Here is a 15,860-nt window from a genome sequence, read left to right as displayed (position 1 = left end):
AACAGGTTGATGATGCCTAGGGTTAGGCTCTGGTTGACTGGGTAAAGTTCCCTTCTCCCTCTCACGCATAATTGAGACAACTTGGGTAAGTTCTCTCGTAAGATTTTGATGGCTTGTCATGAGGAGGGCCATATTTTTTTTCCAAGTCACTTATTCGACTTGCCTCTCCAGTGTTGGTAAACCCAGGGGGTTGCTGATAAGATGATAGGAGAGGGGCCCTAGGAAAACTCGCCTGAGGTCCTACATTTGACCTAGGAAAAGTATTTTGAAAAAAATATTGTTGTGCAAAGGGAGGCCTTTGGGGTCCAGGTTGACCTTGATTATAGAAATTGGAAGGTCCTACTTGGTTGCCCTGATTCCAAGAGAAATTTGGGTGATTTCTCCATCCTGGATTGTAGGTGTTACTATATGGATTATTCTGGTATAAGGCATTAACACTATTATTAGAAGTACCCCCAGAGGTGTTGGGGCATTCTTCTATGACATGTCCAGGGGATAGGCACCAAGCACAAATCTTAACCAAATTGACTGATGATGGCTCTCTAGGAACAATAGCCTCAATCCTCTTGATTAGGCTATCCAAATGGGCTTCTTTGGCTACTATCCCATCCACAAAATATCCTTTTCCTCCTATGGTTCTTTCACTCTCTTGGGTTGATTCCCACTCACGGGTTTTGTCAGCTAAGTCAAGTAAGAATTCCCATGCCTTTCCTTCATCTGTAAAGGATGTGAATCCCTCAGGGCACATAGACTCTATCATTTGTTTAGTTGGGTAATCAATACCCTCATAAATTATTTGACATAAATGCCATTAGTCTAGGCCATGGTGAGGGCATTCTTAGAGTAGATCCTTAAATCTTTCCATAAGTTTGGAAAATGACTCACTAGGATTTTGCCTAAACTGAAGGATATCACTTCTAAGCTTATTGGTCTTATGAGTTGGGAAAAACTTCTTAAGAAAGATAACTGTGAACTGTCCCCATGAGGTTATGGAATTTGTGGGTAACCTATACAACCACTTCTTAGCTTAGTCTTTTAATGCAAAAGTGATAAACCTAAGCTTAACAGCATCATCAGAAAGCTGTTGGATCTTAATTAGAACACATACCTCTTCAAATTCCCTTAGAAATAGGTATGCATCCTCAGAGGTCAACCCATGGAAGTGGGGCAACATAGTGATTTATTGAGATTTGAGTTCAAAATTATTGCCCTGGGCTTGTGGTAGAACTATGCAGGAAGGTTGGGCTATTCTAGCAGGGTAGAACCTATCTTTCAGAGATTTAGGTGAAGGGTTATGCTGTTGGTCTCCCATATTGAAGGGTTTTAAAGAGAGAATGCCTTACCATATAAGCAATTTCATATAAAAACAGTTGAAATCAATAATAAATTTAACCATACATGAGGTTATTGATTTAAGTCATGTGTATGAAATTACATGTAGCAATTCTATAATTTAAAACATGGAAAAGAAAGTTAGACCACCCACTCACTTTATTTGCTGACTTGGTGAAAAATCCCCAAAATGAATGCCTAGAGCAAACCCCGCAAGAGCTCACTAGAAGTGATTATCTCCAGCCTAGTTACAAGCGTGATAAGTGTTAAAATTTACCTTAAAGGGTCCGTAAGAAAGTCCCTTAAAAAATCCCAAAACAGGGCTTTATTATAGTTCAATTGGTCTCATCGATAGATGCCACCGGTAGATCACTGATCAACTAGTGACCTAAATAGCAGCTGATTAAATTCTGTCACTTAGACCATCGACCAGTAGATGTCACCGGTATATGTTTGATCTACCGGTGGGATCGACCAGTGGTACAAATAGAAAACTCAATTGTGTTTGATCATCCACATGTAGATGTCATTGATAGATAGGTAATCTACCGATGAAATCTACCAGTGATAGTTCAGAAAAGTGTTCTTCACTTCAGTTCATAATCACCCCATATCCTATGGACACATTCGGTTCCATGGGGTTTGTAGAGGGTCATTCCTTTCATCAGGGTCTAGTTAATCAAGTTTCCACCAGGCTAATTGGGAGTTAAGTCAATTAATCGACTGAAAACCTAAAACCCAATTGAGCTAAAAATGTCTCCGAAGCTTGGAAAAACAATCCTTAAAGTTCAGGGAGAGTATGGGGGAGTGCAATGCACACTAACCCAGTTGGTTATTGGTCAATGGGGTTGAGATGTACCTCACCAATCCTGCAAAACCCGAAACCTAGGTCTACAAACCCAAAAATGAAGGGAAAAGATGTAAAGTGAGCTCCCTTACATGGGGAAGTGTTGGTAACCAAGGGGGGAGTGGCCAAGCTTCTCTTCCTTCTCTTTCTCCTTCTTTTTCTCCCTCTCCCACATTTTTAGGACTAACAAATAATGAGCGTCTAATGCTCATCTTTCTATTTATAGGTTACACTCACTAGGGCCTATTTGCCTGCCCAATGAGATTTTGTCAAGTGACTTAATGCATTTGTTGGGCAACAAGGGCCCACCACCTTGACCTCATGAGGTGTATTAATGGAGGAGGTGGATCCCATGTTGTGTGGGGACAAAGGTAGAAATGCCACTTTTTGTATAGTGGGTCCCACAGTCCAATAATGCAATTTGGGACAAACAGATCCACCTGTAAATGTCACTGGTAGATCACTGATCAACCGATGGGATCTACTAATGATCAATTTTTCGCTGTTGTACTCAATTTTTCCTAGTCTCTTTGTCTATACCTAGGTTGGTTTAGTAACAGTTTGTGCATAGCTAGCTATATGGTGGAGTCTTATCATGCATACAAGGTTTGAGCAAGGGGGTTTTTGGGTCACTCACCACCAATCCTTATGAGGTAGGAAATCCTTCTAGTTCTCTTTGCAACATCTGCACCGGCATGGAGGATCATCCCGTCCCTCCAAATAGTAGATTGATGATGTTCACAAGTCATCGATACAGACTCTCTGGTGCATCACCTATTGTTAAAAGTTTAAATTAAACCGAACTTGGACGTGGGTGTAACAGACTCGTTCACCGAGCAACAAAGGAAACTTTGTTCAAGAGTAATAAGGAGCGTTTTTTCTTAATGTGTACAAATGAAAACGCACAATCTGATCAAAGCTGAAGGTCAGAAATACCCCCTCTTACCTCATTATGGGTTTCAAATCAATGAAGTGGATTGAGAATCTACCGATAATCAAAGTGGGTTGATACTGATTCTGATTTTTGGTTATTCGATACTACCGATTCTGGAAAAAATACCAGAATCATTAGAATATTATTGGGACCAACCAATTTTAGGGTTATTTCATCCGACATTCCAAATCCAATCGGAATTGGAATCGACATTGACTGTTTTTGTCACTGATTCCTAGTTTTGAAACCCTGATCCCATCCATCAAGGTAGGGATGTCAATGGGCCGAATGGGTTTTTTACAACCCCAGCATAACCCTAAGGTCTCTTAACTCAACCCAAGCCTACGCAACCCTAGGTTAGGCTGGGATATCTCAGGCCCAACCATGTCGGGTTTAGCCCCAGCCTAGCCAAGCCCTAATGGACATTGATTAGGCCAGGCTTAACCCAATCTAGTGTAGCCCAGTACTATTGGTCACTTGGTTGGTTGATCTTGATGCATTGGCTAAAAACCAAAGTTTTCGTATATATTGGAAAACAAAAGACTTTTTGCATATGTTTTTCTATAAGTCCCCATTTATAATTATTAATATATTTATATATTAGTACTAAATATACAAGGTTGGGTTAGATTGGGTTGGGTTGAGACCTCGACCCTGGTCCAATCCAACCCAGTGTCAAGCTTGAAATTATCAACCCTATCCCACCCCGTGGGCTGAAATCTCAGCCAGGCTCTGTTCAGGCTCGGGGCAAATTCAGGCTGATCGAGTTTGTTTTGACACCCCTACATCAAAGCATTATAATGGGATTTAAATCTCTGCAATTCTCCATCTTACAATTCTTGTGCAATGCTACCTCCAAAGTGCGATAGTTGGCGACGCTGACATGGATGGCCCAGATGAAGAGGGAGAAATGGATGCTGCTCAGGCCGGTTTATGTTCGATTAAACTAGATTAAACCGAGAGAGATGACCCAAACTATTATCTCTCTCCTTCTCTCTTACACGCTCTCTCTCTCTGTTCAAAGGATACCTACAACTAATCTCATCTTTGCTCTTCTCTTTTTCTTCTTCTTCACTCTCTGTTCTCTTTCTATTCTTCCCTCTCTGTTCTCTGCTCTAACTCTCTCTTGGTTGCCTCGAATTAGAGAGAGATTTCGAACATCAATGAAGCCCTCTTCTCACACTCGCACATACTAGTTTCATTGAGTATCACTAACTGCATTCTTGAGATTTCAATTTCTATCTTGAAATAGTATAGTGATAAAGCAGAACATTTAATGTTTGTGACCTGAGAATGATCAAGCATGAACTAAAAGCCATCAAAGAAATCAGAGTCGATGGATAAGCTTCTAAAATGGGTCCCATCTGCCAACTTCCCCTTGCCCTTATATCCGGTGGTGGAATCAACGGTCATAGGGATACTAATGGCATTGTTGTCGTTGGTGGTAGTGGTGGTGGTGGTGTCTTCGGAGATGGAAGGGAAGTCGAGGGCGGATAGATTGAAGGCGACATCAGGGTCAAAGAGGATGTCATTTATGAAGCAGAAGAAAGTCTCGGACTGAGCCTGAGGGTGGTGGGATCCACCCCATGGGGTCTCCGTCATCTGATTGATGTCTAATCGACCGAGGAAGGAAGTTCCAGTGGCTCTGCCCATGAATAGATGAAGAAGAAAGTAGTAGAATTATGATTTTTTTTTTTTCAAAATTTCATCCTTGGTTGAGTTGGGTCATCTCTCGGTTCGATCCGGTTTAATCGAACATAAACTAGTCTGAGTAACATCCATTTCACAAGAATTACAAGATAGAGAATTGTAAAGGATTTAAATCCATTATAATGCACATAGTGAGCGAGCAGTAACAGTGAGCCGTGGTATTATCAATTTGATAACGTTTCTGCCACTGTAGAAACATAAATTCCCGTTTCTGGGAACAGAAATGAATTTGAAGGTGTTTGATAAACCTTAAACATTTCCTGTAGGAATTGGAGTTTGATAAATGTTGTTTCTGGAAACGTTTCTCGCATGAGTGGTTGTTTATTTTAATCAAGACAATCCCAAATATGTTATACCTGAAAAAAAACTCATAACCCAACAAAATATTATACAGTGAAAATATTCGAAATATGGGGAATGCCTAACATTAATTTCAGCAGTTGGTCATGATCGTCTAACTACCACCTTTGTTTATGTCCATTTTCTTAACTGCATCCAAGATATCTGTATATATCCTTCTCTTTTCCTCATAAACATCAATTTCATTTTGCAATACTTTATACATCTCCTCTTCAACTTTGATTGCTCTTTCCAAGTACCCCTTCACAAATTCAGAGAATGGTGATGATGGAGAAGAGTGGCCTTCAACCGTCAAATTGCTTGTTCCACATTAGGATGAGCGTGCAGTTGATGAACTGCAGTCACTAGAAATCCATCGAAAAAACAAGCATCATCGATCTTGGGTCTATAATTAACTTGAATTGAATTACAACAATAATTCACATAACATATACAATATGTAGTTTAAAATATGAAAAATAGTTATACCCCAGTAGATTTAGGACAACACTAGAATCGACGATTAAAGTTCGCTGAGGTCTTCACGACGTGTACCTTACACTGTCCTTCGCCACATTCATATCATTGAAATTCATCTACCTACATAAAAAAATTATTATGCCTCGAACATTTGAAATATGTTCTACCTCTATTAGGCCCTTGTTTGGTTGTGAACTTATCGCACAAACCATTACAATATTCACATCTTGCTAGTACGATGTCACTTGAAGACATCTATAGAGCACAAATTCTACTAATAAAATCAAAGTATCATGTACGAAAAAAATAGTATTAGTAAAAGCCTCTGAAATCACATTTTACAACACATATGACAGCACAACACCCATCCAATATAAATAATACTATGGAAACAACAACATTATCAAGTAAGTTAAGTACATTAACCTGCATGTTACATTACTCAAAACTTTGACAAATGTATAACACATCCACTATCATCGATAAAATTTACGATCCACCTAACGGAATCGTAGCCATTCTCCTTGATCTAGCCAATTGATTAGCTATATTTAGGCGTACTGACATTTCTCTCGTTGAGTGTCTCTGGGTCGTATCGAAAGTTGAAGCACGGTACACCATAGGATCGGGATTCATAGGGTCCTCAATAAGTTGTTCACTTCCAAACTCATTAAATAATTGATCTTGAATTGCCTGTTCCTTGATGTAATTGTGGAGCCCACAATAAGCGATTATGATTCTTGTTTGATCTTCTATATCATATGGCTTCATACTCCTTAAAATATCGAATGTTCTTTTAATAATATTCCACAGTGACGAGTGTCTGTGATTGAACAATTCATTTACTGTTCTAGGCCCAGGTCTACCCTCACCATAATCCTGTAAGTGCTTCCTTTCTCCCCGAAATGACACCAAATACCCCAGTTGATTTGCATAGCCCGAGTCAACCGCATTATACTTGCCTTGTATTAGTATGAAAACAAGTACGAGGTTAGATATGTACTCCATATCGTACATATACAAAATGACAAACATAAATTCATAAGACACTTATACCTGGTGGCAAATGAGGGAACCCCAGGGTATTATTTGTTCTTGTTTCTTTAAAAACCTGGTGTCATGTGCACTACCTTCCCATCCCGTATACACAAACGTGAATCACATGTCAAATGAACATGCACACATAACGTTCTGTGTGATCATACCCTTTCAATTTTGATAGGTTAAAAGCCAACTTACTTTTTTTTTTGAAGCAAAGCATTGATGTCAAAGATTACTTTGAGGTACTGAGAGATAGAGAATTTAAGATAATAAGTAGAATTTACAGGATCAAACTCATAGAAGGTTTGAAACACTGACATATGGCACCAATTCATAAATATGATAGTAAAGGCTTCACATCTTATGAATCTTGGGCATAAAAATGGAGTACCTCACATTGTATTAACATTTAATCACTAGAGAAGAATAGATATTGGCAACAAATAAAACATAGTTTCCACAAAAATATTTCAAACCTGAAAATTATGAATGAAACCCTGGATGTAATTGTGGCAGACAGTTTTCACTAAGCATAAAAAAGAATGATAATGGTGTGGGTGGAGGGAAGGTTAAAAACAAAAATAAGAAATGACCAATCACCATTTATAGAGAAAAATGGGGCTTCCAAAAATTGGATATGGCTTCCCTTGAAATTATTAGTAACAATGAGAACAAACACTCTAACACTCACCACAACATGTACATCATTATGAAATATGGAAGTGAGTGAGCAACACAACAACAAAAGCGTGAAAAAGGGATTTGACAGAATTGTCCAAGTAAAGGATAGAGAGAGTTAATTATAACAAGGACATAGTATGAACTCTGTTAGATTAACACCTCAAAAATTATTTCCAAACCAGACCTATAGGCAATTGAAATAGCAGAAAAATTTAACCCTCTTTCTATAGTAATCAGTAATCATTAGCAACCTGTGGTGTCTCGGCCCAACCAGGTGCATCAATAAAACTAGCATCTTTGAGTAAAGTGTGTTTCAGCCTACTTTTCTGTTAATGCCATTTGACAAGAAGCAAGTAGTGGAAAAGAACAATTTAAGCTAACAATTTTGATGTGTTCTTTCTTCAAAATTCTACATGACAAAGCATCATCCTTATTACTAGACTACTAGTATTATTTTCTCTTTCATCCAACTTCCTCTGTGTAAAGATTATAACCAATAATTGACTGAATATAACAATCTAAACTCTGAAATCCTTCATACCCATATATTTAATATAAACATCAAATCTCTAAATTTTCTTCCTACATATCAACTGAATATTAACTATATACTCTCAATTTTTTACGATATGTTCTCATAAAAAATGGTTAGAAGAATGATTTTCAGTTGATCTGAAGCCCAGTTTCCTGACCTTGGGCTCGGGCATGTCAATGGACCCAGCAAAAGGGGTAATATGCCTGCATGCCTGCTTGCCTGCCTTCCTGCTTGCCCTTCTTATTGAGAGATTTGGGATTTTTTTAGTATAACTCGACCAGTTAATTAGGCTTTAGTACATGGTTATAATAACCCATGAAATTAATCAAAAAGTTTTAGAGAGTAAGTTCTACTGCAACCTAGCCAACAAGAAATGCAAACATCCTACAGATCATGATAGAAGTTGGCACAGAGTTTATGAAGACAGATCCATTCTTGAATCTTTAAAACAAACAAAGGCCTAAAGATCTCCAAAAACCAGTGGTAGCAGATCACTCTAGTACCATAGGATTTAACATACCTTGAGAAACCTAGGGCATCCAACGACTGAAATGCTTCCCACTCAATCCAGTCGCACAAAGAAGTTAGGTTGAACAATCAAAGGTAAAAGAGACCGGCAAAATTGATTCCAAAAACTGTAAATGGGTAAGGAATTGTGTTAGAGAGAGAGAGAGAGAGAGAGAGAGAGAGAGAGAGAGAGAGAGAGAGAGAGAGAGAGAGATGAACTACTATTAGGGAGGGACTTTGGAAACAGTAGAGAGGTTTGCTATCTTTCTACGGTTTTCAGGGTAGGGAGGATTTAACATAATCTTGACAAACCTAGGGCACCCAACAGCTGAAATGCTTCCCAAGAAAATCCAGTCGCACAACGAAGTTAGGTTGAACAATTGGAGGATTTAAAGCTCTTTTTTGCCGTTTCTCTTGCAGCGGTACATCTTCATGGGAGCGCGAATGTACGACGAATCTCTGCAACTTGAGAAGACAACTCCTTTGCCTTCATGAGAGCGCAATCGCACAACGAATTTGGTAAATACAGAGGGAATCGTTGCTATGTGGATGTAGTCGAAGGTGGGAGGAGGTGTACAGGCTTGCTATTGCCTCTTCTGTGCTTTCCTTTTTCGAAATAGGAAGAGTGATTTTTATTGGGGGTGGGTTTTTTTTTTGAGTGAAAATTGTTTCTGAAGACGGCAAAACGTGTGAGTCGTCTCGTCAAAACTGTTTATTGAACCAGAAATCAAAATAAATCTAAATTTCTATTCCTTGAAATAGGTGAAGCAAAACGTAGTTACCAAACGCTTTTGTCGCCGTTTCTCTGTTTTTTGAAACAGGAAAACACACAAACGGCTGAAACGAACCGTTATCAAACGGCCCTAAATATTTGCTATCCCTTTTGCCGTTCTTTTCTGTATTTCTCGCTTTCTTCTGCCGTCAGAAAAGCCATTACCTCCCTCCTCAAATCTCGAGACTCGTCAACTTCTCGTATCTCAAGTTTCAACCCGGAGACTGGGAGCTCTCTCTCTCATCTCAGGTTGGATGGTATAAAACTCAACACAAGCCGGCAAGAGGTCAAGCGGGTTCGTCTCTCCGAGCTAGGGTTCAAGCTGCGGAAACCCTAAGTTGTAATGGCCAACCAGGAATTTCTGGTCTACAACACCATGACTAATCAGAAGGAAATCTTCAAGCCCAAAGAGCCTGGTAAGGTGGGCATGTACGTTTGTGGCATCACCGCTTATGATTACAGCCACATTGGCCACGCTCGTGTTTATGTCACATTCGATGTTCTCCATAGGTGACAACTCTCTTTCTCCTATCATTTTGCTATTCTTCTTCCTTTAACCTTTCCCATGATGTATTTTGATTTGGTATGCTTTTGTTGCTTAACCGTGAAAAGCTTTTATAATAGAAAAAGAAAAGATTTTTGAAGAGCTTGTCCTTATGGAATTTAACAAGTTCCCTTGTAATGAACTTAAACGAGGACTTAAAATGATTTTGGACAGAAGCTCCTTCACAGAAATTTGGAGGCTTTATGCGTCTCCTTTGGGCCCATTTGATTTCAAGAAACGGCAGAAACAGAAATTGCTGTTTCTGGAAACAGAAATTGCTGTTTTTGGAAACAGAAACAAGTAAGAAGGGTGTTTGATAATTCTTGTTTCTGGAAACAGAAACGGGTAAGAAGGTGTTTGATAAATTCTATTTCTGGGAACATTTATGACAGAATATGATGTTTATAAGAAATTTTAATGAAAATAATTCCACTTTTGTTACTTTCTTTAGAAACTCATGACCCTTCATTTTAATCAAACATACAACTACCAATTTCTTTATCTCGAACTTACATTATAATTTTACGAAACAAGAAATGTCAACCAATAATAGTAGATTAAAATGCAAATATTCCCATGTTTATGCCATATGTCTTACAAGTTCCCAATAGTTGGTCATTACCCTCTAACTACCACCTTTATTTATGTCTATGTTATTAATGGCCTCCAGGATATCGGTATATATCCTTCGCTTTTCCTCAGACACATCTATTTCGTTTTTCAGTACTCTAGACTTCTCCTCTTCACCTTTGATTGCTCTTTCCAAGTAACCTTTCACAAAATCAGAGGAAGGTGCTGATGGAGAAGACTGAACTCCAACCATTGAATTGCTTGTTCCACAATCGGAAGATTGTGCACTTGTCAAATTGCTGTCTCCATAAATCCATTGAAAAAAATTGCAACCTCGATCAAGGGACTGCAATTACTCATCAATTTAGTTGTGAAATGTATTCAGATAATATAGGTCGAATAGTATGCTGATTAAAAAAAAAAAAATAATTATACCCCATTGGATTTAGGACAACATCAGAAACGACGATTAAAGTTCGTTGCTGTTTTCGCGACGCGTATCTTGCACTGTCCCTCGCCACAATCACATAAGCGAAGTTCATCTACCCACATAAAATATTCATTATGCCTTGGGCATTTGAAGAACAATCTTCCTCTATTAGGCCCATTTTTTGTTGTGTACTTATTGCACAAATGATTACAGTAGTCACACCTTGCCATTGCGGTGTCAGTGGAAGACATCTGTACAGCACAAAGATTACAAGTCATCCCAATGTAAACATTGTGAAGCGAACAGAAGTATTTTTACTAACACCCCATACACACAATCGAAAGAAAAATGGTGACCTAATTTTTGTTTACCTTTTAATACATAATGAATGCATTTAGCAAAAGTTCAGGATCGATTTAACGAAATTGTAGACATTCTTCTTGAAATTGCCAATTGGTTGGCTATATTAAGACGCACTATAGACATTTGTCTCGTAGATAGTCTCTGGGAGACATCAGATGCGGAAGCATGGTACGCAGGAGTATCAGGATTCATTGGGTCATCAATTTGTTGTTCACTTCCAAGCTCATTGAACAACTGATCTTGAATAGCTTGTTCCTTAATGTAATTGTGGATCCCACAACAAGCGACCACGATTCTTGACTGATCTTCAATATCGTACCCCTTCATACTTTTTAATATGTGGAATCTATTTTTCAATACACTGAATGTTCTGTCAATAACATTCCGCAGTGACGAATGTCTGTGATTGAACAATTCCTTAGTTGTCCTTGGTCCAGGCCTACCTTCACCATAATCTTGCAAGTGATACCGTTGTCCTCGGAATGGCACCAAGTACCCCAATTGACTGGCGTAGCCCGAGTCAACAACATAATATTTGCCTTCAAATATTATGGAAACATTTATGGGATTAGATCTATATTCCCTGTCTACTATATGCGGAAAGACAACACAAAAGTTCATAATACATTTTTACCTGATGGGGGATGAGGAAACCCTAAGTTATCATTGGTTCTTGCTGCATCCAATACCCTTGCATCATGTGCACTACCCTCTCAACCCGCATACACAAATGTGAATCGCATATCGAATGAACATGCACACATAACATTCTGTATGATCATACCCTTCGATTACGATAACGTGTCTCTTCCGATCTACGTACGATGGCACTTATATGGGTGCCATCAATAGCACCAATGCAATCCTATTTTCCATTGAACATAAGTTAGTCCATATAATTGTGTAAATTGCATTGATATTTCATTGGAAACATGGAAATAAATAATCACCATCAGAAGTCTTAGTTACCTTGAAATATGGATAGTACTTTGGATTGTTGGTTATCTCTGGAGGTACCACATCAAAATTTGGTGGCCTGATCGTCTCTAGCGACAAATTTAGCATTGCTTGCAACACCGTGTGGAAGACAGCACTAATCGTCTGTCCTGAACGATTGAATCGACGTTGCATTTGTCTATTACTCAAACCTTGACCTGCTATCATGAGGAACATCGCTAGCTGCTCATCTACTCGAATGAAACGGCTGTCCACTAGCCAGCCTCTATGTACCATTCGATCTCGCAGGTTGAGAAATACATGTCTCTCGAGTCTAAACTCTTGGTAACACACGTCAGCATGACCTGCAAGAACCTCAGCTACCCTAACAGGTCCTGTGTAACTACTATCATTCAGAGGTTCTCTCATCCTATACATACTGAGCATGTTTTGGAATTGGTGTACTATAACCATGTCATCATCGTCTGACGATGACCCTGTGATGTCGGTTGGAAATTGATTTGACATCCCTGTATGAATAGACACATTCAATATATAAAGGAATAGAGTCCATAAATGTACCATCTAATAGCATTCTAATCTACTAACAAGCAACAATCCATCCAGAAATTGTCATAATTGACAACTACTTACTTTCCTGTTAATATAGTGAAATTAATATGATCTTATATCCCAAAGCTATAAAGAAACATACAGTAAGATAAAAAACATAATATTTCACAATCTTAAACAGTCATATCCACTACTGTAAATCTAAAGCACACGCAATCAAAATAAAACAAAGCAACATAATTCAAACATCAACATCATCCATAGTATGCTAAAAGACATAAGTGTGTCAGTCAGTATGAGGCATATAAAATCCAAACAAAAGATTTATGTTCATTCATATCAGAAACTGTTACTTTCACTCCTTCAGACCATGTAGCATCCATAACCTCCTGTCAAGTCTCACTTCAATAAAAGACATGCGCCATCCAGGGTCACTGTGTATCTTACGCTGCGCCAACATATACAAATCCGTCGGGATATCCTCCAAACTGTCCAGTAGCTTCTAACAGCTCATTATGCTATATGGTCCGTCAACAATAGGGTCAGGTGGTCGGGTAACTGCTGAGGTGGCAGAGGTTGATCCCTTTTCCATCCTCCATCAGACAAAGGTTTTGAAATCCTCAGTGGAGTTCGTGAGTGTCCATGTGTGGCTCTTCCTCCTACGATCCGTAGGAGTCCTATCAAGTCGCCGCTTCGGAGGAGCTGACCCCTTGGGTGTCCCAGTACAAGCATCAATGTCATCATTATCAGTGTCATGTAAATCATCATCAATTTCAAGGTTAGTTGACGTTGGAGTTACAATTGTTGCCTGTGACAAACCTCTATCCCCACAGGCACTAGAGTTGGAGAAGATCTCTAACAACTCTGGCCACAAGGGGAGACCATTTCTTCTATACTTTGCCCAATCCTTGTTTCCCTGTAATTCCAAATATTTTCAATTAGTCATCACATTTTTTTCAAAAATTGACAAAAATCCGTTCTATAAACCAAAGATCCTATTCATACCTGAATAGCAGATTCCCATACTGAATCATCAGCTGTGGCAGTCCGAGCATTCGCATCCCATCCGAAACCAGTTGTTTCTAGCAAAGCCCTGAAGCTGTTGTACTCCTTACATAACTTATTCATCTTGTTACGCAGTTGTACTTTTGCAAAGGACCTTTTGAATTCGGCTTCAAGCCCTTTTGTAATGTTGTCCCAACCAACCTTTGTGAATATTGAGTTTGTCTTCAATCCGTTTCGGACATTATCAACTATGAGATTGATGGATGATCTTAGCTCTGCTTCATTCCAGATTATAGTAGTACTTTTGGGGGTTGGGGATCTTGGAGATCTCATATCTCTGAACAATCATTAGAGGGAAGGTAACATATTCAAACACAGACAAGAACATGGAAAAAAATTCAAAGAAATAGGAATAAAAATATTTAGCAAAAGAGGAAGAAAAAAAAAACTTCCAAAAAAAAAGGCCATTTAACTTATATTTATAGCTGATTTCAAATGTGGATATAAATTATAAGGTGAATACAACTTTGTTAGTCACTGGAAGAAATGAAGTAATTGCCCAAGTCAACATTAGAGGGAAGAACATATCAAGAAAAACCACATTAACAACTTTAATTATGCTGATTCTCCTTAAGTTTTGGAAGAAATGATTATGCTTTTGTACTTGGCTTCCCCATGCTACACAAGTTGTTTCTGTTTTCTGGTTTATTTTTCAATTTGCTTTCAGCTGCATCACTTCTGCACTCCTATAGACCTGAGCTGCTTTTTCTGTTATGGTATCAACTACATTCCCAAGACCTTTAGGTTATACCAATTTTCCGTCAAATTACTATTTTCAGGTACATAACCTTGAAGATTTCTATTTGGTTAACTTGACTATAAATCATATGAGACTTCTAATCATAACGCTATGCAGAGATGTAGATGTAAATAAGTGTTTTATAATCTTCAAAGAACATAATATAACCTTAAGCAATGCATTAATGGTTTAGCTTTGACAATGCAGACAGAGTTGACACACTGAAATAATGGATCAGCAAGCTGGGGGAAAAAGCTTATAGTTTCACACATGGAGTTCGTGAGCATGGTAATTGTCTTATCCCATCTCTTTATACATTCTGTGGCTTTTTTTTTTTTCCTTTGATAATTTGAATAAATTAGATTCATATTGCTTAAGTATGAGCTATTTTTTCTTTTGGCAGGATGGTCAATATTCAGATGATTCAAAGCAAAGCACTGCTGATATGACAGTTTTTGTGAGTACCATACTAGGCTTTTTGTTGTGTTAAATTGAGGAAAGAAAATCTAGAGTGATTGTATCTGTTTTTGACTATGGTCTACTAATTGGATGGCCCCATAACATCCATTAGAGATGGTTCCCCAGCCTAATGCATGAGTTTGGAAGCTGGAGGTTTGTCAAATTACACTTTATGCTGGTAGTCCATCTTTATATATATAGCACCAATGTAGTTCACAATTTTTTTTCGGTAAAACAGAGCTGAGAAAATTCTCCCCTCCTTTATTCCAACATTATGTTGTCCCAACTGTGCTTCCATGGTGAACTAAAGGAAACCTTTCTCCACCACTAATTGAAAATGTTAAAACTCATGAACTAACAAAAAGGTTTTAACTATGAAATTAACAATTTTTATTAACTCTTAGATTAGTTGGAACCCAACTACTTGCTTTAATTGCCTAAGTAGATACTGTAATTAATCTGTATTCCCAAAGAAGAAAATAGAAATAGAAATAAAAAAAATTAAAACCATAATCAAATCAATCAACTGCAAATGATGCTTTTATGGCTCAACATCCAAAATACAGTAACAGAAGATGAGTCTTCAGCCATGATTGAGCAAATAAGGGAAACTTACATCAAAAGAACACTATGAGCAATTCAGGAAAATCAGAATACAAGCACAATCCAGACCCAAAAAAAAAAATAAAAAAATAGTCCATGGCAAGCAATATAAACTGGTTTTTAATATCAACAGATCAGAGTCAGATCTTCTTCAAACCATGGTCGGAGATCTCTCTTGGGAGGCCTTGAATGCCCAAAGTCTTGCTCTAATCAGATGTGTAGAATCAACTCATATGGATTATGAAATCAGGCTGGAAATTAGAACTAAAACAGGGAAGCCGCAGGTTAAGTATTCAGGGAATCTCTGATGAAATTCAATACCAACATAAATCGAGAATTACAAAAAAAAAAAAAACCTAAATCGAACAAGAGCTGTGGCTCAGGAAGGCAAGAAGATCAG

At 38.2% G+C, this 15,860-nt stretch overlaps 1 long non-coding RNA gene and 1 other non-coding gene across 3 annotated transcripts; one reads left to right on the top strand and one right to left on the bottom strand.

Moving 5' to 3' along the window:
- Positions 1-818: 818 nt before the first annotated feature.
- LOC122080450 lies at positions 819-925 on the top strand. The gene has a single exon (XR_006140744.1). It is a non-coding gene; the product is annotated as a small nucleolar RNA R71 (small nucleolar RNA).
- A 5,089-nt stretch (positions 926-6,014) lies between these two features.
- Positions 6,015-9,213, bottom strand: LOC122078946. Of its 2 annotated transcripts, XR_006140235.1 has the most exons (4): positions 8,719-9,213; positions 6,882-8,534; positions 6,699-6,772; positions 6,015-6,604 (listed from the first exon to the last, which is right to left on the bottom strand). It is a non-coding gene; the product is annotated as an uncharacterized LOC122078946 (long non-coding RNA). The 2 variants fall into 2 exon arrangements; XR_006140234.1 differs by having other exon boundaries at positions 6,699-8,534.
- Between the last annotated feature and the right edge of the window lie 6,647 nt (positions 9,214-15,860).

Source organism: Macadamia integrifolia, chromosome 5, assembly GCF_013358625.1.
Source record: "Macadamia integrifolia cultivar HAES 741 chromosome 5, SCU_Mint_v3, whole genome shotgun sequence".
NCBI lineage: Eukaryota > Viridiplantae > Streptophyta > Magnoliopsida > Proteales > Proteaceae > Macadamia > Macadamia integrifolia.
Note: the sequence above shows the minus strand (reverse complement) of the source record. Positions and strands in the feature narration are given on the sequence as shown.